This window comes from Pelobates fuscus, chromosome 5 (assembly GCF_036172605.1).
Source record: "Pelobates fuscus isolate aPelFus1 chromosome 5, aPelFus1.pri, whole genome shotgun sequence".
Taxonomy (NCBI): Eukaryota; Metazoa; Chordata; class Amphibia; order Anura; family Pelobatidae; genus Pelobates; species Pelobates fuscus.
Genome location: NC_086321.1, coordinates 338391943 through 338413563, shown reverse-complemented (window position 1 = coordinate 338413563; position 21621 = coordinate 338391943). Strand labels below are relative to the sequence as shown.

General features: G+C 43.1%; 1 protein-coding gene across 5 annotated transcripts in view; it reads right to left on the bottom strand.

The window, feature by feature from the left end:
• The window catches only part of PHF20 (PHD finger protein 20), a 71896-nt gene extending 62709 nt beyond the window's left edge, over positions 1-9187 (bottom strand). For all 5 annotated transcript variants that reach the window (XM_063455765.1, XM_063455768.1, XM_063455766.1 and 2 more), the window contains exon 1: positions 9097-9187. The gene's annotated coding sequence lies outside the window, so the exon portion shown is untranslated. The remainder of the gene's footprint in view (positions 1-9096) is intronic.
• Positions 9188-21621: the final 12434 nt, after the last annotated feature.

The window sequence follows — 21621 nt, the reverse complement described above, 5'->3', positions numbered from 1 at the left end:
TCAGCCACATTGATAAAGCAAAAATAACACTTTGGCAAACAGTGACTGGCTGACAGTGCTGGGTCAAATTAGCTCAATGCTTCTGATTATCTGTAACCTAAAACATATTAGCACTATTTGACCATGCAGCACCAGGAAAAAGAATGCCTACGTCACAACAGCCTTGGCTTTGGTGGGACAGGACTTGTTTTGGGATCCGGTCCAGCTCATTTCGTGTAGAGTGCTCTGAGGGCATTGAGGCCTTGAGCAGAGCACATCAGAAGTGGTCTGTGCATATGCAGAACTGAGCAGGCTGGCCCAAACCTTTACTGCACACCACGATCTCAGACAGCCTGGTGGCCCCTATGTCATCACTGGCACATCCCCATTCCACACCTTTCAGTTTTGAAAGGTAGGAGAATGGGATATTGTAGCACAGAATAAGCAAAATATGATGAATACGTCATGATTTGCTATCAAATAGTAGCACTAGAAATGCCTAAACCATGCACAACTGGGGAGAGGGGCCACAACCACATAGAACCATAGAATGTGACGGCAGATAAGAACCATTCAGCCCATCTAGTCTTCCCAATTGTTTTTTTTGTTGTTTGTTTTTTAAATACTTTCATTATTCCCTGGCCTTATCTTATAGTTAGGATAGCCTTATCCACGCATGCTTAAACTCCTTTACTGTGTTAACCTCTACCACTTCTGCTGGAAGGCTAATCCATGCATCCACTACCCTCTCAGTAAAGTAATACTTCCTGAAATTTGTAAACCTTTGCCCCTCTAATTTAAGACTATGTCCTCTTGTTGTGGTAGTTTTTCTTTTAAATATAGTCTCCTCCTTTACTGTGTTGATTCCCTTTATGTATTTAAGTGTTTCTATCATATATTCCTGTCTCGTCTTTCCTCCAAGCTATACATGTTAAAGGGACACTATAGTCACCTGAACAACTTTAGCTTAATGAAGCAGTTTTGGTGTATAGAACATGCCCCTGCAGCCTCACTGATCAATCCTCTGCCATTTAGGAGTTAAATCCCTTTGTTTATGAACCCTAGTCACACCTCCCTGCATGTGACTTGCACAGCCTTCCATAAACACTTCCTGTAAAGAGAGCCCTATTTAGGCTCTTTATTGCAAGTTCTGTTTAATTAAGATTTTCTTATCCCCGGCTATGTTAATAGCTTGCTAGACCCTGCAAGAGCCTCCTGTATGTGATTAAAGTTCAATTTAGAGATTGAGATACAATTATTTAAGGTAAATTACATCTGTTTGAAAGTGAAACCATTTTTTTTTTCCATGCAGGCTCTGTCAATCATAGCCAGGGGAGGTGTGGCTAGGGCTGCATAAACAGAAACAAAGTAATTTAACTCCTAAATGACAGTGAATTGAGCAGTGAAATTGCAGGGGAATGATCTATACACTAAAACTGCTTTATTTAGCTAAAGTAATTTAGGTGACTATAGTGTTCCTTTAACCTTTCCATGGAAGTTTTATCCTGCAATCCATGAACCAGTTTAGTAGCCCTTCTCTGAACTCTCTAAAGTATCAATATCCTTCTGGAGATACGGTCTCCAGTATTGCGTACAATACGCCAAGTGAGGTCTCACCAGTGTTCTGTACAATGGCATGAGCACTTCCCTCTTTCTACTGCTAATACCTATCCCTATACAACCAAGCATTCTGCTAGCATTTCCTGCTGCTCTATTACATTGTCTGCCTACCTTTAAATCATCTGAAATAATCACCCCGAAATCTTTCCTCAGATGTTGAGGTTAGGACTATCAAATATTCTGTACTCTGCCCTTGGGTTTTTACGTCCAAGATGCATTATCTTGCACTTATCCACATTAAATGTCAGTTGCCACAACTCTGACAATTTTTCTAGTTTACCGAAATCATTTGGCTTATCCCTCCTGGAACATCAACCCTGTTACATATCTTGGTATCATCCGCAAAAAGACACACCTTACCATCAAGACCTTCTGCAATATCAATAATAAAAATATTAAAGAGAATGGGTCCAAGTACAGATCCCTGAGGTACCCCACTGGTGACAAGCCCAAGCTTCGAATATACTCCATTGACTACAACCCTCTGTTGCCTGTCACTCAGCCACTGCCTTACCCATTCAACAATATTGGTCATCAGAAAAAAAAAAAATCACCCCTAAATCCCTTTCCTCAGGTGTTGAAAACAAATATCAGCCAAACTATCTCTTCTCATCTTCCCCTACCAGGAGTCGAACGCAGGCTGCTTGAGTGAAAGCCTGGAACCCTAATTGCTAGATCCATGTACACAACTATAAAAAAAAAAACCACAAAAAAAAAAACACACAAAACACTAAAATGCATATGCAACAAGAGCATCTGAAGTGTGATTCTTCATGAGACAAATTCCCAAATTGTACAAGGGAAACCAAATACTGTTCACTTGTCTAAATTAAATGGTTTCAACCAAAAATATGTTAGTGAGGAAGAATCAGAGATGGGTATTACGGAAATGCAACAGTAATTAGATCACGGCGGGGCAGCAGAAGCCTTGTAAAAGTAGAACGGTCACTTCTTTCAACATGACAGTTTCTTGTTCCCTTTCTCCCAATAAAACGTTATTGCAGTATTAACCGGGGTAAACAAAGCAGTGGAAAAGGGTGAAACACACTTTGGTCTATTTTAATGTTGTGGGCAAATTCACTGCACCATGATGCCACAGGCATGCTAGGGCATCTACACAGATATGACAAGCGATTTCCTGCCCACTTAGGCATTCCTTGCATTTATGCCATGTAAACAGAACTGCAACAAAAACACCATGTGACGTGAGCACTACAGCTCACCATAGTGGAGGGCCCTGGTCTCCCCACATTCTAAGGAGTCAAACAGTTTGACTTCTTAACTAGGATCTGCTGGGAGACGCTCACTACGTCCACTACCGTCTCAAGAGCGAGAGGTTTCTAAGAAGGAACTTACTTCAGCTCTCCTGAGCTAAACATCAACTGAGACCTTACAATCTAGTGGTTCTAGTGCCTGCAGTGCTCCTTTCAGTTAATTTAAAAGTTGTGCTGGGCAGGACATGTAAAATATAAAAACACTTTAATGTAAGAACATTAGCTTAAAGGGACACTATAGGCACCCAGACCACTTTAGTTAATTGAAGTGGTCTGGGTGCACAGTCCCTTTTGCACTTAGTCCTGCAATCCAGATTTTTTTTCCCCATAGGAAAAATTCATTTTCCCCCATTGATTTAATGCTTGACTATGGGCAGGTCCAATGTGCACGCAGCATTTCCCACACATTCGCATTAGAGCCCACTCGTTGCAGGACTTCTGAGTGTGTGGAGTATCGGTGCTGGGATAAGAAAAGTAAATAAAGTGGTTTTAACCCTTTAATTTACTGGGATGGGAGGGAAGTGGGGCGCGAGGGAGAGGGGAGCAATAGTGTGAGGAATAAATCTTTTCATTTCTGTGCATCCCTACCAGGAATACAAATTCTGGGCCAAAACTGAAAATTCAGGATGCCCTTAGCCGAAAATAATACCCCACGTTCCCCCAACTATTTCAATTCAGATCTAATTTTGCTACATACAGGAGTTTGCTGAATAACCCAGAAAGGTGATTATTCACATTTTATTTATTTTTTTAAAGACACTTTAGTGAATAACTACCAAACCTATTCTTCCAACCTGGATTTTATAGCTTAAACTTTCAGCTGTTATTGTTTGTTTTCATTTACCAGACTGGCAATTGTGGAGCCTGTGTGAGGAACTACAAAATGCAGTCTCTATAGCACTAGTCAGTAAATTGGTCAAAGACCCCAAACAACATTTTTAACCGGGTGAAGAATTGCCAATCACAACATGTCCGCCTTCCTTGCCAGCCAGGACTCTCCAAGCATGACTGCAGCCATGGTTTTGATCCAATCCCGCTGCGCGCACAGGCTAATGGGCGTGGCTATCCTCAACAGTAACACTCACTCTCGCCTGTATTAAGAGGACGGAGTCGTGTGGCGGTTGCCGTGGTAACACTTTCTCCTGTGCTTTGGATCACCGGCCTGAGGAGTTAAGCTGGGGTCTCAAATGCTTTGGAGGCTGAAGCTCCGTGATCTCGTGTCACCGACCGCAACGGAACTAGAGTCCTGGTAACTGGAACAGCTGGAGGAGCAGTGACGGCACGGGGACAGTGGCTTATGGTATAAACCTGCCTCTCATTCCTCCCCCGTGTAGTGTATTGTGTTCTCTCACTTCTGAAGGTATGAGTAGAGACAAAAGGTTGGAAATTGTGCCCTCTCATAGTGCTGGCTACTACCTGGGCATTGTGCCCTCTCATAGCGCTGGCTACTAACCGGGGATTGTGCTCTCTCATAGGGGGAAAGAGGTGGGGTAATTTTCGGCAGATTTGAGTCATTTTCGGCCAAAATGGGATAGGCCCATTTTTGGCACCCGAAATTTCAGTGCATCCCTAATTGCTGGCACTATAGTATCCCTTTAATCTCAAAATGTGCTAATCAGCTATTCACAAATGAGGAAATTGCAATAAAGAAGGATCATTTATAAAAGGGTCAATTTCTACTGAAATTTGCACTTTGTAAAATGAAAATAAAAAGAGGAGATACAATCTTTACACATTAAGTAATGCAGCAACCTTACGTGCTTCAGGGGTCTAGAGTGCCACTTTAAATTTGTGAAGACCTCTTTATAAGAGCAGTATATAAAAAACACAAATGCCATATGATTAATGGACACAGTTTGGGTGCATATGCTGGATTATTTTAGTCAAGAAATGCCTTTAAATTATGTTGTATACTCCAAGTACCATAAATACTTCTGCTTGTAAAAGTGATTACGGTGCAAGGACTCTTTTTGAAACCCTGCCAATTCAGATATTTTGAAAGGAGAATAGTCACCAAAACAACTTTAGTTTAATGAAGCAGTTTTGGTGTATAGATCATGCATCTGCAGTCTCACGGTTAAATTCTCTGCCATTTAGGATTTGTTTACGCAGCCCTAGTCACGCCTACCTGAATGTAACGTGCACACCCTTCCCAAACACTTCTTGTAAAGTGAGATATAATGTTTAGATTTCCTTTATTGCAGTCTGTTTTATATAGAATTTCCCATAGGAAAGCATTGGGAGGCTATAGCGCATGCACGGCAAAATTATGTGCTGCTTCAATCCATCTCCTCCTAGAGATACACTGAAACATTCATCTTTACGCACTAGACAGTAATGTAAACCATTTATTCCATGTAGGCTGTGTGAGAGCCAGGGGAGGTGTGGCTAGGGCTGCATAAAGAGAAACAGTGATCAGGGGCATGAACTATACACCAAAACTGCTTTATTAAGCTATACAATAGTCTTGTGTCTACAGTGTCCCTTTCATTTATTTCCCATTATATATCTCCACCTCTGGCATCTAGCATCAGCCAAATAGGAAGTGAAGTTCTGGGCTAGCTTTGCAGAATTTGTGCAGCTTTAGCATTCATAGTCAGCAAGCAGAGCATGTTGCCGTCAAACATGCAGCCATTTCACTTGCAAGCACTGTTCTGTGAGTGTGTCTGCAACTGTAGGCTGCCTATGGCTCACACACACACACAAAAAAAACTGATTATATTTTGCTTCACCTTGCGCTCTGCAAATTGATCATCTATCTGTATTAAAAGCATTTGATTGACACGGAAGTTCATTCTGAGCAGCAATGGAAAGGATCAACAGTTGCAGATGACAGGAAAGTCCAAAATAAATTAGAGTGTGTATAATTTTAATACATATTGATATGCATACAAAATACATTAGAGGAACACTGGTCACGGTAACACCATCTAAATTAAGTTATTGTGCACACTCTTAACTGATGGGGTTAAACCCTTCTCGAACGGTTTGATCCCAAAGTTTGCCTCCAGTGCCGATCTTCAGGTCCTCTAGGCAGCATCTGGCTTCTGAACCGGAGAAGCAGGATGCATAGAGTGCCGCCAGGCATTGGCACCACTGAGTGGCTACAGTGGTCAACTGAGCAGTAGCTCTCCAATCAGACTGCTCTAGCTAATCAACGGCAACACCCAGCACATCCTGTATCTCAGATTCAGAAGATAAAGATTGATGGAGGCAACCTCTAGTGTTAAATCGTTCGAGAACGGTTTAACACCTTAAGGTAAAAGTGTGCCCAGGGGCCTCCTGGCACCAAAGCAACTTAATTTAGGTTTATACAGAACAAGGGACAAAAAAAAATAAAAAAATTATTTCTAAGATCAAGTAACAATGGAGGATATGAAAGGTAAATTAACACGATATAGAGGATGTGGGAAAAGAAAATGTATAATATCCTGTTAAGCAGCAGAGAGTGCCTACAGATAACCACTGCCATACACAGGGTATCCTTTAAAAAAAAAAAAAAAAAAAAAGTTGTATTACTACTTGGGAAAAAAACAAAAAGTGTACATGTACTATAACCTTTTTGTATTATTCTGTAATATATACACACACACACACACACACGTAAATACCAGTTTTCAGGGAATCTGTTGGCTTAGCCTTGCCATATTAAGTCCTCTTTGGTCAGAAGCACTACTTATTGGACTATAGAAATCATGCTAGTAATTGAGAGCTTGTGTGCATTCAAGCATCCTGAAATCAAACCGCTCCAGCCCTTAAAGGGAAAGGGTCACCACTTACCTGGCCCACCACTCCACCCACACCCCACCTCCTGCCCGCCGAGAGTCCTCCTTTGTGTTTCGCTGATTTGCCCTGCCTGGAGACTCCTCCCCAAGCAGCGCAAAATTCCTCTGTGGTGCTTCATTGCCAGCATCTGAACAAATTGACATCTCTCCGTTCTTATACTACCTAGCCAGCGTTGGCAGCACTGGCTGTGTTCTTACCATAGCAAGACAGCACTTGTGCTGTGGTTGTTATGGGTGGAGGGCAGAGGGACGTCCTGTGGGAGGTCTCTTTTGCTCTTCCTGTCTCAATTAATTTGCATTTAGTGTCTGCCAAGGAACTGAGAGACAGCTGGGCTAAAAAATTATATTTTTCTCCAAATCTATACATTCGTTAGCACAACACACACACACGTTTTTTTTGTTTGTTTTTTAAAGAGCACAAGTTAAAAATGGCATGACTGCTTCCAATTGTACATGGTTTAGAAGATAAATGTCACTTTTAAAACAAAAAGAAAGTATGACAAACTTATTGCACCCATAATACAAAGTGGTAAAACAATTTATATCCGAATACAAATGTAGCAAAACCGCAACAAAAGAATGCAAAGAATATTACACGCCTTCATTGTAAGGACTTTTCACCAAATTCTAAATTGTAATAATTTTAAATTATGGAAAATGGTAGAGAAAAGTAAAGGTTAACAAAAACCTATGTAAAACTTACGTTTGCCCATCCCACAGCTCTGCAGAAAATCAATCTGTATACAGGATGGATAAATACACAAACACCCCAATTAAAAGGCTTTTTGTAACCAAGAAAAGTGCATCTAATAGTATTATTATAGGCGTTTGGTTTTCCTTTTATTACACAAGTGAATACAGTAATTTTAAATCCTTTCTAGAAGGCCCACATGTGCTTACTATAGCCACATGTAACATTACACCTGTCATGGTACAATGGATGTGCCACAATTTGTGTCTGTTGCCAGACAATAGCTCCTGAAACTACAAAGCTTCTGCAGTTATGCCTCACAATAACTCACTGAGGGCTAGCCCAGACACCTCAGATGTATCTGTACTGAAATTCCCACTAAGCTCAGCCAGTGTCAACGCTGTATAATCATTATGTGAGAAACATAGCTCAGAAACATCGGTGTTGCCTAGGAAAGCTATCACTGCAGTAGAAGAATACAACTGCAGCATCCTGCAGACACACAAGTACCATTGCATTGTATTAATTCCAAGGAATATTAAAAGGATGAGAATGATGCACGTGACCAGAGATATTGAAGGTTGATCTTCTGACAACAGCATTATTATATATTACTATATACAAGGCGGTATTAATTTGAGATTAGGCAGATGCGTGCGAGTTGCCATGAGGACACATACAGGGTTATTCCTTAAACTCTGAATTTTAACAAATTAGATAAAGGCTGAAAGAGCCAACTTGGGCAACAAATTATTCAACTAAGCTGTAGCCACAGCTTGGTTATCTTAGCCTCAATTTTTCTAATTAAAAATACAGATTTTAGTGAATAATAATGGAGGTTATTCACTAAACCCCTATCTAGCAGTAATCCAAGTAGCAAATGTTAACTTAAACTGGTTATGGCCACCTTCGATTATTTTATTCCTCCCCAAATTTGGACTTTTTTGCAATTCGGTTTTTAATTTATGACAATTTGGTATTTACCAGTAACTCCATCCACCCCACATGGAGACCAATTGAAGTGGATGTGACTGTAGTGTCTCAAAGAGGTCTCAGGCCCATGAGGCTTTCACAGGAGATTATATAAAAATCAACCAGCAAAACTACAGAACTATAAAAATATATATATATTTAGGGAATTAAAAAAAAAAACCCAACAACTTCTTCTAGGAAGAAATAAAACTACGTGAATAGACAGGGCTGAGATTATCCAACAGGCTGCGTCACAGGCACATGTCCAGCTGGGTAGCCTGATATAATGATTTAGTGTGCAGTGATGATCCCTGTACTGCGAGTCCCCTCTCTCTGTATAACACAGAGCGGCCATTAATGTCTGGATTCACAATCAATCAGGAGGAAAAAGGGGGAAAAAAAAACGTGTCTGTCTCCCTCTGGGTCTTTAAAGGTACTTGCTGATCGGCCCCGCCCACCCCGGCTCGTGATTGGCTGCCGGAGCTGTCAGCTCTGAAACGGAGCTTCCTGATTGGCTGAGAAGCAGGTCGATCATGGCGGAGTTTTAAGAGCGAGATACCGGCCACACCGGCGGCCCCCCCACCACACCATCTCCCTCCCCCCTCATCCCGTCCAACTTATTATACCGGGACCGGGGGCGCGGGGATATGACGTCACACTGGCCGCCCCCTCTCACCGTCTGAGGTGATTGTATTCTACCCGGCAACCCAGACAGGCCGCCCACGGGGACTCGTGTCAGGCAGGGCCACGAGCAGGGATGGGGGGCTCCAGTTACCTGACTTCATGAGGCCGGTGACATCCTCTCAGCCATCATCACCCCGGGCTGCTGCTGCACTGCGTGTCGGCTGCCTTCTCTTTCTCTCAAGGAGTTTGCAACAAGAAGAAGAAAGAAAAAAAGAAGAAAATTTCCCCCTCCCCACTCAAAAATAAATCCTCATTCTCCCACCCTTCGCAGTCACCTCCTCCTTCTTTTTAACGCTGCGCGGCATGGCAGGGCGCGTGCACGGCCCGGTGTGCTCTCTCTGTCTCTCTATGTGTGTGGAGCGGGAGCGCGCGCCCCCTGGCGGCCTGTTATCAGGGCCGGGTGGGAGGTGGTGGCGGTTGGGCGCGCACGGCCGAGTGGGCGGGGCTTGTTTCCCCTCAGCATTGCCCACCGCGTGCTCACTCCCCTTCAGGAGGCGGGAAGTGTCAGCTGACGCGTGTTTGGCGCGGATTTACTCGCGCGCTCTCTTCCACACCCCCTCCCTCCACCTTTTCCCCTCATGCTCATTGAGTGTGTGGCGTGTCTGTGAGGGGAGAGCCTTCCTGCTGACTCACTGTGCTGTGAGGGCCAAGCATTGCTGGGGAGTGTGTGACATTAATGGCAGTCTCTCCAGGGTGACAGTCAGAGAAATCTCCTCTCCTTGGCTTCAGCTCGGGGAGTGTCAGTGTTTGGCAAGCTCCCTCAATCAGGATATGGAGCTCACTGGCCCTGCATCCTGTTGGTGTCACAGCATTCCTGGTTGTGGGTGCTCAGTGTGAAGGATTGCTGTGTGTGTGATGACTGCGGAATTTGATGGCGCTATATAAATAACAATAATAATGACACAGTAAAAATAACTGATCTGTAAACACAAACAGGAGATCCCATGTCTGTACTCTGAAATGCTCTGTGTGGAGGGAGTATGGTGGTCAGATCCACTTGTTGTGCTGGACATGGGCAGAGAGAACAGGTAATGGAAATCATGGTGAATCACCACTATCCAGGCGTATTAAAAATTATTCTTACTTAAAATCCTAAGGTTTTTTTTTTTTTAGCTCTGAAAAACATAATAAAAATGGCAGACCTTTCCACGGCTGTATCTGTTTATGCTGAAACTGCGCGCCTCCATCTTGGCATCCTCTCCATTATTATAAGGTTTTTTTTAAACATATTTGTGGTTGTGCCAATATTTATATGCATCCCCCGACACGAAGCATGATGTATTTGATCATCATTTTACTCTGTGCCTCTATGAGATTTATAAAGTTGTCTATATGGGCTTTGTACAGAAAGACACAATGGGGCAACCTTATGCCAATTGTCAAATTTGTGGCTTTTCTTACTTTGCAGCTAATACGCGATACAGACGAGCATTGAACTACTGTAGTTCTATAAAGCGGTATATGAAATGATGTAGCATTGTTTCTATTTTTATATATGTAATATGTGGGGGGAAAAAAATGAAATTTTCTATTTTGCTGCATCTGAAACACAAAGATGCATAGCTGGGTGAAATAATGTTATACAAAACGGTGGGCACTAGTAATGTTACCACTGTCCCATGAAAATACTTTTATACAAAACACTTTGTTTTTGTGGTTTTGTCCTCAAATGCAATGCGTATCCTGGTTGCACATTCACTGAACTGTTTGTTCTGAATTGCTAAATGTTCAACATTCTAATAGAAAAGAGGGCAAAAGTGTATTTTAGCGTATATTATTTGCCGTTTCGTTCAGTTGTAATTTAAGCAAAATAACTCATAGTATTTGTCTTACCTAGAATATGGGGGTAAAGGTGTATTTTAGCGTATTTTATTGTTTGGAGTTAGTTGTTTTGCTTATTGTGCCACTTAATCACACCTGAACGAAACGACAAATAATAAAATACGCTAAAATACACTTTTACTGAAAAGCGCTTCAAAATGTTTTATTCAAAGATGTACTATCTAGAAAAGGGACAGTTCTTTAACCCCTTAAGGACCAAACGTCTGGAATAAAAGGGAATCATGACATGTCTTATTTTGTGCTGAACTCCTTATGTTGTTAGGTCACAGAAAAGCTTGTCCTGTAGTGAGGTCACAATGCATGCTGGCAAGTTGGATATTGTGAGTTTGCAATGAGGTCACAAGTGGTAGACTGCAGCATCATGAAAGGTTGGAGTTCATTTGTTGAGATACAGCGGGTTATGAGTAGCTTGTCTAGGTGCACATCATGTTAATTAGGTAAGTGATACAGTGAAGGTTACTTGCTTTTTCTTATTTATGTACATATGCCTTCTGTAATTGTAAGACAATTTTTTTGTCACTACAGAATCCTAATTGTGTTGAAAAATCCTTAAAGGACTTGACCCGTATTCCAAACACTAAAGTGTTCCTCTGACCCCCCACATCATGCCTCTTGACAGCAAATAAAGGGTTAATAATGTAAAAAAAAGTCCCTAGAGAAGTGCTTATATGAACTAGCAGTTTAGCTACAGCAGATGTATTTCCCATGTAGTAAATAAATAAAAACCCTTGTACCGGAAAGAGGCAATTAGTATGCTGCAGATTAATATCCCACTAGGCTATAAGCAGGGCAGCTCCTCCCATACACACATTCAGTGTGATGGTGATGGTGAATGGGACCAAGCATGGCAAGTATCTTCAACATGCCCATGCACCTGTCTAATCCCAGGTCTCAGGTGGCCTCCATTATATTACCTTATTGTTAATTTGTCTATGGTAGCAGGGCTGCCACCCTAACTCAGCTCAGGGTCTGGGGGCCCGCCTCCATATCCCGCCCACAGGAATAAACACACAGACACAAAAACACACACACACTGATACAAAAGGACACAGATACATACTAACAGACACACATATACAGGCATACATAGTGACATACACATACTAACATACATACAGACACACATGCATAAGGACATACAGACAAATACACATACATACACACACATAAACACAGACATAAATTCATACTGGTATACATGCAAACATACAAACATCCATACAGACAGTCATCCATACACATATACATACATAGTGACAGACATACATACATACATACAGACACTGACTTCCATACATTAATAATGACATACATACATTCATACAGACATACATACATTCATACAGACATACATACATTCATACTGACATACATTCATACAGACATACATACATTCATACTGGCATACATTCATACAGACTGACAGACAGGCATGCAGACATACATACACATACATACTGACAGACATGCATACATTTATACAGACACACACAGAGCTAATTTTCCAGCCACCCTCCTGTTTCTTACCTTTTCTTTGCAGGAGGGTGGCTGGGGCTGATAGGAGTCAGCACGGCTCTCCCTCTTCACGGCTCTCCTCCTGCGCGGAGTGAGCTGGGAGGAAGTGACCACTGAATAGGCCCCATCAGCGTGCAGGCGAGGGCGGCCGCTACACGTGGTGGCCAGGGCTGCCGGGCCCATGACAACCGTCATGGTTGTCACCCCCTGATGGCTGCCCTGTATGGTAAATTTAAATTCACTTTCTTTGCAATAGAAGTGTAGGTTCCTGTAGTTTCAGCTCTAACTAGCATCTATAATCATGTGTTCATGCATGCACTGGTCCGGTTCAAGTTCCAACAGAACATATATTTATGCTTTTCAGAATGTAATTGCCTGCATCAAACCAAAAACACTACTTTAAAAGCAACTACAGACACTTATAGTCTGAACTTTACACTGACACAACACAAGACCAATGTTTCCTAACTCATGAATATTGTGGTTCTTTCTTTAGTTTGTCATTTATCAGGCTGGAGTACAGGTTCACTTTGGGGTTAACATTAGTGGTCACTTGTGGCAGCCCTCCATAGTACTGATACCGGAGAAACTGACGGAAGCGAAGCACAGAGAGATGGACACAGGTTTCTTCAGGAAGGAAGAGATTCTTTATTGGATCACCGATCGGGACTCAGAGGGACTAACGTCACCAAAATACAGCAAGTTCTGAGCCCCGGACAATAGCGCAGGCTCCTTATATAGGCACATAACTCCTCCCATATTAAGCTCCACCCGCACATTCTCTTGACCAATCAATACAAATAAGAATTAACTTCCTGCTTGACCGCATGGCCTGTCCAGCACAATGGAGGAGGGGAATACTACATCCTGTATTCTTGCACATGCTCCGTACACTACTGATCGTATCTTGCCTCGTGCAACCAACTGATCGATACGTCAGCATATGCACGTACACATGCCACGTGGTAATCTCGGCCTACTAAATTTATTTTTACCGAGATTCCACCACATTCCCCCCTTTGATGCCTCTTGATATTTCACAATTACTTGAGGCATCACTTAACCTTAGTTTGCATACACCTTGAACCAGACCAGACTTAACTTATGATGTGAATCTGCAACACTCATCTTCCTGCATTGGTTCTCCCTGATCTAGAGCCTCATATTTATAAATTGCCATTATCTGTGCAGCAGCCTTCCTCTCTGCTATATTTTCTATCAGGCTTTGCACAGACCTAACTACTAAGGGTATAAGACACGGCAGGAGTAGACACAACATTGAAATCAGTAGGACTCCACCTACCACTGCCTTAAGCCCTCCAAACCACTCATACCAGCTACCAAACCAACTGCTTGGATTATACCCTTTCCATACCTGAGTAGGCACATGCGCTAGTTTAACCATATGGCTAGTAAGCTCAGCTATTGCTTGCCCTTCGTCATCTATTTGAAGACAGCAATTGCTCAGGTTAAACTTCCCACATACACCTCCCTCTACTGCCAAAAGGTAATCCAAGGCTAATCTATTTTGGTATACTGCTGTCCTCATCCTGGTATTGTGCTTCGCTAGAAGATTGAGCGCTTGTGATGTCTCGTTAGTAATAATCTCAACCACCGCCTGTAATCTTATAATACGGTTGAGCATATAAATAGGGGTTCTATAACCAAAGGTACCATCTTCTGCCCACGTGGCTGACCCATAATAATCTATAATACGCTGGGGAGGCCATTCATTATCTTCCCAGGCGCCTATCTTTATGGGTCCCCTTTTCTTCCTATGATTCACATCATATACTTTAACACCTAAAGTCTCACCTGTTTCAATAGGTAACAAGAAGAAGGATGGTTTGAGCATACCCAACACACATGCCCCTTCCCAGTCCTGTGGCAACTCCGAATAGGCTTTCTTACCACAGATCCAGTACAAATTTGCTGGGGCTTTCCAGGTAGATGTGATGGATAGATCAAACCACACATCCTTTAAATTGGCGTATCTAGCAAACGGGTTAGATGGTTCTGAGACATTTGAAGCCGACCACCAAGTTGTATTCTTTGTATCATCATCATAAGCTTTTTGCCCTAGACAAGTTAATTCTCCTACAGAAGTATTATACATCATTCCTTTCCTTGCTATGCAAACATAACCTATGATGGAGGTCTTTAATCTCCACTCAGATTTACCTCTAATACTCATATGATAATCGGCTTGTGTAGATATTAATTGGTCAACTGCCTCAGAACCGGACATTACCTCCTTTGCTTCCCAAGGCCATTGGTCTCCCATGTTAGTACCTCCACACACATAGCAGTTGGTAACATTAAGACTACCGGCAATACTTTCGGCTAAATCAATGAACAGCTTTTTAGCATTATGGGGGATCTTATTATCTATACTCATCTCTTCATAAAAGGAATGGTATACTTGGTGAGTTTGGGAGGATACCGTATCAGTCTCTATCCCTATAAACAATACTGTCCCAGGATCTAAACCCGTCCCATATATTTGAAACCCAAATAAATTACCATACTTGTCTAAGAACCTGTCGGGGTTATTTATAAGTATATGGACTGGATTGCATTCCATAGACTTACAATATGGGCTGGTAGGCAATTTAGTCACTATCATGTCCTTGTCTACTGTCTGTCCCCAAGTTGCCCACCCCACACAAGACCAATATGGGCAAAAGTTATAATCTCTATTTGGGCATCTAGGACTCACATATTTATTTTTACTACTGGGACAAATATATTTATCATTAGACCCATACGTCCTCTCCCATCTAAGATCCCCACATACATTCCACGGCTTTCTACCACTTGATATCGCCTTACACGCATCGAATAGCAGAACACCCGAAGAATGTATGGATTCTAATACTGTCTTGTTAATTAGGGTCCCCTGAGGATCTCCATTCCTGAGAGTCATCCAAATTGTACGAGGTTGATACTCCGGACTGAAGCACTTAGGTTCTCCTACTCCTAAATGGCACACACTATATTCTATATTTAGGTATCTACATCTTGATACATCTCCTTTACACTCGTATTGTGAATGCCAAATTAGGGTTTGGGAAATATGGTTACCTGTTCTTGTAGTCTTAATGCATACCTCACAGCTAGGAGTGTCGGTACCTCTACCTTCCTGAATATAAAAATACACATAAATAAACATTATCAAGAACACATCTTTCGTCGTCATCCTCAGTCTTCGTCCGTGCGAAGGCACCTCAGCTTCCAGGATGTAAGGGCTGCAGGGAATGGAGTTCTGCTCGTCTTCACAGGAGTCCCTTCGAGACTTTCCCTGGCTTATACACTATACGTCGGTGGGCGGACAGGCTTTATTATGGCCCTCTCACTCACGCACCAAATCCCTGAAACAATAAAATTTTGTAATCCACAAAGTTCCTCGTTACTCCGACTGAGTCGTGCGTTTTAACCGGATCTTGCAAGGATTCTCTGGATCTGCTGTAACTTGCCAAGAATCGACTGCTGCTGGTTTAACCCTGGAGTGATGTATCCACGGAGTCACTTTGGCTACTTTTATCGCTGTAGGGGTAGACAAAAGAACAACATAAGGACCTCTCCACTTGGGCCCTAACGGTACATTATTCCACTCTTTAATCCACACTTGGTCTCCTGGATGGTAACTATGAACTGGGGGATAAATATTCACAGGTAATCTATCTTGTACCCATTTCTGTACCTCCTCCATAGTCTTACCCAACTCTTTAACCTGCTGCCGGGTAATTCCTTCTCCCAACTGACTCAAGTCCCCCCTTAAGTTACCAAGTACGGGAGGTGGTCGCCCATACATGATTTCAAAAGGAGAGAGGCCCATCCTTCTGGTAGGGGTACTGCGGATTCGCAATAGAGCTATGGGTAAGAGAACGTTCCATTTAAGTTGGGTTTCCTGACACATTTTAGCCAACTGATTCTTAATAGTTCTATTCATTCTCTCTACCTTACCAGAACTCTGGGGTCTATATGCCGTATGAAGCCTCCACTTTATACCAAGCATATGAGTCAGTTGTTGTAGGCACTGATGAACAAAAGCTGGACCATTGTCCGATCCTATAGAGCAGGGTAGTCCATATCGGGGTATTATTTCTCGTAGCAGGAATCTCACAACTTCTCCTGCTTTCTCTGTACGAGTAGGACATGCTTCTACCCAGCCTGAATAGGTGCACACAATTACCAACAGGTAACGATGTCCACCCGATTTAGGCATCACTGTATAGTCAATTTGTAAATCGGACATGGGGAGTCCCCCCATAAACTGGACTCCTGGTGGCTTTACTGGTCCTTGTCTTGCATTATTTTTAGCACACGTTACACATCTTCGTACAATGGCCTGAGTCAAGTTGGACAATCTTGGTATGTAGAAATGTTTTCTGAGAGATTCTTCTGTGCTGTCTCTCCCAGAATGTGTCCCGTTGTGATAATTTTGGACAATTTCTACCGCTAGTGATGCTGGAATGACAATTCTTCCATCTTCTAACTGATACCATTTGTTCTCCAAATACTTTCCAGGTTCAGTCTTTAACCACTCCTCTTCTTGAGCTGTATAAACTGGAGTCCATTGAGACAGTGGAGTTGGTATAAGGGCAGCTATATGCCCCACATATTCCTGTCTTCCCGATTCAGCGGCACGCTTAGCTGCACTATCTGCCATCCGATTTCCTTTGGTTACATCACCATCTCCTCTCAGATGCGCTCGACAATGTATGATACCGACTTCTTTCGGCTCCCACACTGCTTCCAATAGTTGTAGGATTTCAGCTGCGTACTTAATTTCTTTGCCTTCTGAATTCAATAGTCCTCTTTCTTTATACAAAGCTCCGTGGGCATGAGTGGTTAAAAACGCATATTTGGAGTCCGTGTAGATGTTCACTCTTAAACCTTCAGCCAATTGTAACGCTCGTGTCAGTGCTATCAATTCTGCCTTTTGTGCTGATGTTCCTTTCGCCAGTGGCCGAGCTTCTATCACCTTGTCTATTGTTGTTACTGCATATCCTGCATAGCGGATCCCTTCTTTCACATAACTACTGCCGTCGGTATAATATTGAACATCGGGGTTCTGGATGGGAAAATCACGAAGATCTGGTCTACTTGAAAATACTTCATCCATTACTTCCAGACAATCATGTTGACTTTCAGTAGGTTGTGGCAAAAGGGTAGCTGGATTTAAGGTGTTTACAGTCTCTAAATGCACTCTTGGGTTTTCACACAACATTGCTTGATACTTGGTCATACGGCTGTTACTAAACCAATGATTTCCTTTGTAATCCAACAACGTCTGTACTGCATGTGGGACTCGTACGGCTGCAGCTACGGCTCTTAGACAAGGTGGAAGTCCGCTGGCCACTGCATCCAATTGCTTAGACATGTAGGCAACAGGTCTTTGCCATGATCCTAAGTACTGTGTCAATACTCCCACAGCCATTCTTCTTTGCTCATGTACATACAGGTAGAATGGTCGTGTGTGATCAGGTAGACCTAATGCTGGGGCACTCATCAAAGCCTTCTTCACATCTTCAAATGCCGTTTGCTGTTCTTGAGTCCATAAGAAGGGGTCGTGCTCTGTACCTTTGATAGCTGCATACAGAGGTTTTGCCAGTATCGCGTAGCTGGGAATCCATATCCTACAGAAGCCTGCTGCTCCCAAGAATTCTCGCACTTGTCTTCTATTCTTGGGTATCGGTATTTGGCACACAGCTTCTTTTCTTTCTGGCCCCATAATTCTTTGACCTTCAGAGATATGGAATCCCAGATATTTGACAGTTGGCAAACACAACTGAGCCTTCTTTCTAGACACCTTGTATCCTGCCTTCCAGAGAATGTGTAGTAGATCGTGCATTGCTTGCTGACATATTTCCTTTGTAACTGCTGCTATCAACAAGTCATTACATATTGTAACAATACACACTCTCCTGGGATGGACTCGAAATCCAGTAGATCTTGACTTAGAGCTGAACCAAATAGGGTAGGTGAATTTTTAAACCCTTGGGGCAGTCTTGTCCAGGTCATTTGGCGTTTTGAGCCCGTTACAGCATTTTCCCATTGGAAAGCGAAAATACATTGACTTTCTGCGGCAATTCGGAGGCAAAAGAAGGCATCTTTGAGGTCTAAGACTGTAAAGTAAGTAGCCCCGCCCGGAATTAAAGCAAGCAGGTTATATGGATTGGGTACAACTGGATGTATACTAACAACCGCATCATTGACTGCTCTCAAGTCCTGCACAGGTCGATACTCATCTGTACCGGGCTTTTGAACAGGCAGCAATGGGGTGTTCCAGGGGGAAGTACAGAATTTTAGGATACCATACCGTATGAACTTATCCAGATAAGATTGGATGTTCTTCTTAGCCTTCTGCGGGATGTGATATTGTCTTAGGCTCACTGGATAAACCCCAAGTTTTAGTTCGATTTTAATAGGTGGAATATTGCGGGCCAGTCCTGGTGGATTGTTCTCTGCCCAAACTCCTGGTATGTTGAATAAGGACTCATCACTCCTAGGGTTTTGGCTAGTCAACGCTGTATAAAGTCGCCACTCTTCTTCCTTTGGTACGGATAATGTCATAATACCCGAAGGTCCATTAAACTTTAAGGATGTTGTTCCATTTGGTAGGAACGTAATCTGTGCTTGTAATTTAGATAGCATATCACGTACCAGCAATTGGACTGGACATTCAGGCATATAAAGGAATTGATGTTTTACTACGTGGCCTCCCAATGTACAGAGTCGACTTTTAAGAACCGGTTTTTCAGCACTTCTTCCAGTTGCTCCTATTACAGTAATAGTCCTTCCAGATGGAGGAGCAACTAGATTAGTCACCACTGAATGTTCAGCACCAGTGTCGATCATGAACGCACTCCTTTTCCCCCCTATTGATACATCGACCATAGGCTCCGCTCGACCAAGGGGGATGGAGCCCGGTCGGTATCAATAGTCCTCCATGACCGTGTCAGCCAATCCTACAAAGTCCCTGCCTTCTCTATCGCGGGACCTTTGCGCTGCTGGGAAATACCTATCTTCCCTAACACTTCCTCTGTTCCCATTGCTCCCTCTATTACCATTACTCCCTCCGGGGCCTCCTCTCGCTCTGCCTCTAAAGTTTCCATAACCTGCCCTGGGTTGGTCTCTCTCGTACTGCTCTCTTTGTGGACACTCGTTCCTCCAATGCCCTTCTTCCTTGCAATACGCGCACTGATTCCTACTCAAAGGCTCCCTATTCCATCTACTATCGCCTCTATCTGGGCCCCGTCTATCTACGCCTGCGATTGCTACCGCTAGCATATCTGCCTTTCTACGCATCTTGCGCTCTTCCTCTTTCTTACTTTCTGTTTCCCTGTTCATGTATACTTTATTCGCTACCTCCATTAGTTGGGTGATAGACATACCTGCAAACCCTTCTAACTTCTGTAGCTTGCGCTTAATATCTCCGTAAGCTTGGCTGACAAAGGCGGAGTTCACCATTCGGGAATTATCTGCGTCTTCCGGATTAAAGGGGGTATACAAGCGGTATGCCTCCAATAATCGGTCATAAAAGACACTGGGCGCTTCATCACTTTTCTGAATCACCTCAACGGTCTTCAACATATTAATGGCTTTCTTTCCTCCAGCTTTCATGCCAGCAATTATAGCTTCTCTATAGGCTCTGAGTTGAACCATATCAGCACCATTTACATTCCAGTCGGGATCGGTGTTAGGATAATGTATTGCGGCCCATGCTGATGGATTGGCTTGATTCAAAGCACGGGCTTTATCCTCTAGCGCTTTAATGGCCGCTTGGTTAATCCTTGTCCTTTCCTCATTGTTAAACAAAGTCATTAATAACTGCTGGCAATCAGCCCATGTCGGGTTATGTGTCTGAACTATCGAGGTGAACAGATCGGTCATAGCTTGTGGTTTCTCAGTATACGAGGAATTGTGGGTCTTCCAATTCAAGAGATCGGTTGTCGTGAACGGGACATATACGAAGACTGGGTCAGCATGTGCCATTTGACCTGCGGCATCGATATAGGCTGACCCGGGATTCAGACGAAGAGGCATCTGATAATGTTTTAATTGTTGGGTACCGGTCAGTTGTCGGGTTAGTATGGGGCTACGTGGAGGGGCGTCAGTTAGAGGTTCCGGTCGGGGGGTAATAAAACATGAGGATGTGGGAGCTTGGTTTTGGGAAAAATTAGTAAATAAAACACTTCGAGCCGAGCTAGAAGAAGCTTGACCGGAAGTCTGAAGTGGCGCCAAATCAGGATATTCGGATCTAATGGGGGTTGGCTCTGGTTCCGGAAGGGGAGATTTAGTACGAGAGGGGGTGGATTCTGTACTGGAGGAGGAAGCGGAAGTGGATGAGGGCAATGAGGGAAGGGGTGCAGGACTTCCTGCATTTGCGTCACTTCCTCTTAACGGAAAGTAAGGGGGCGGCAAAGGGATCTCGGACTCAGGGGGCGTGTCCAAAATGGGCCTAACACCAGTCCTAGTGGACAAACAAGTCCTAGCCACCATGAGGCGACATTGCTCCTCGTGGCATGTCTGAATCCATTTTGGCGAGTCATTTACGGCCTGTCTCCAACAATCAATATAAGGAAACTGCCCGTAAAGTTCAGGCCTACCCGATACAGCCACGTGTAAGCGCTGTACCAGAGTTGGATCCAAACTGCCACGTGGCGGCCATGCCGCAACCAAAGTAGGCCACTCCCTAGTACACAAAAAGTGACCAAACGTACAGGAGACATTTTAACCCCAAAATCACATGTTTTGAATCCCTTTTTAAAATTCTTCACCATACAACCTAAGGGATCCGGAATCGTTGACTGCGACGCGCCCATACTTATCAATGGAACGTTGTTGACAACAAATACTATGCACGCGTTCTATTCAACAGTCACACCCGTTTCCTCTGGCAACAGCACCACGTGGTACAGTTACCAAGTGAAACGTACACAATAACACAATAAACACTCAGGGAATTCCCGTACACACACAGCTGTTACACCAGTCACTAGATAATCAATATTATGCCCTTTGGCGAAACTATACAGTCACCCACGCTATAATTCTATATATATGAATTACCCGTCTATAACACACCCCAGTAACATCGTCTTTTACAAATAGCGGTTACAGTACGGTTAGCATAGGTCAAAGCACAATTTAAGGTCACAATACAATTATTAGTGGTTATAGTGTTAAACATGCAATAGACGACAATAATTAGTACTTATATACAGTGTCAGTAAATATACAGGGTTATGGT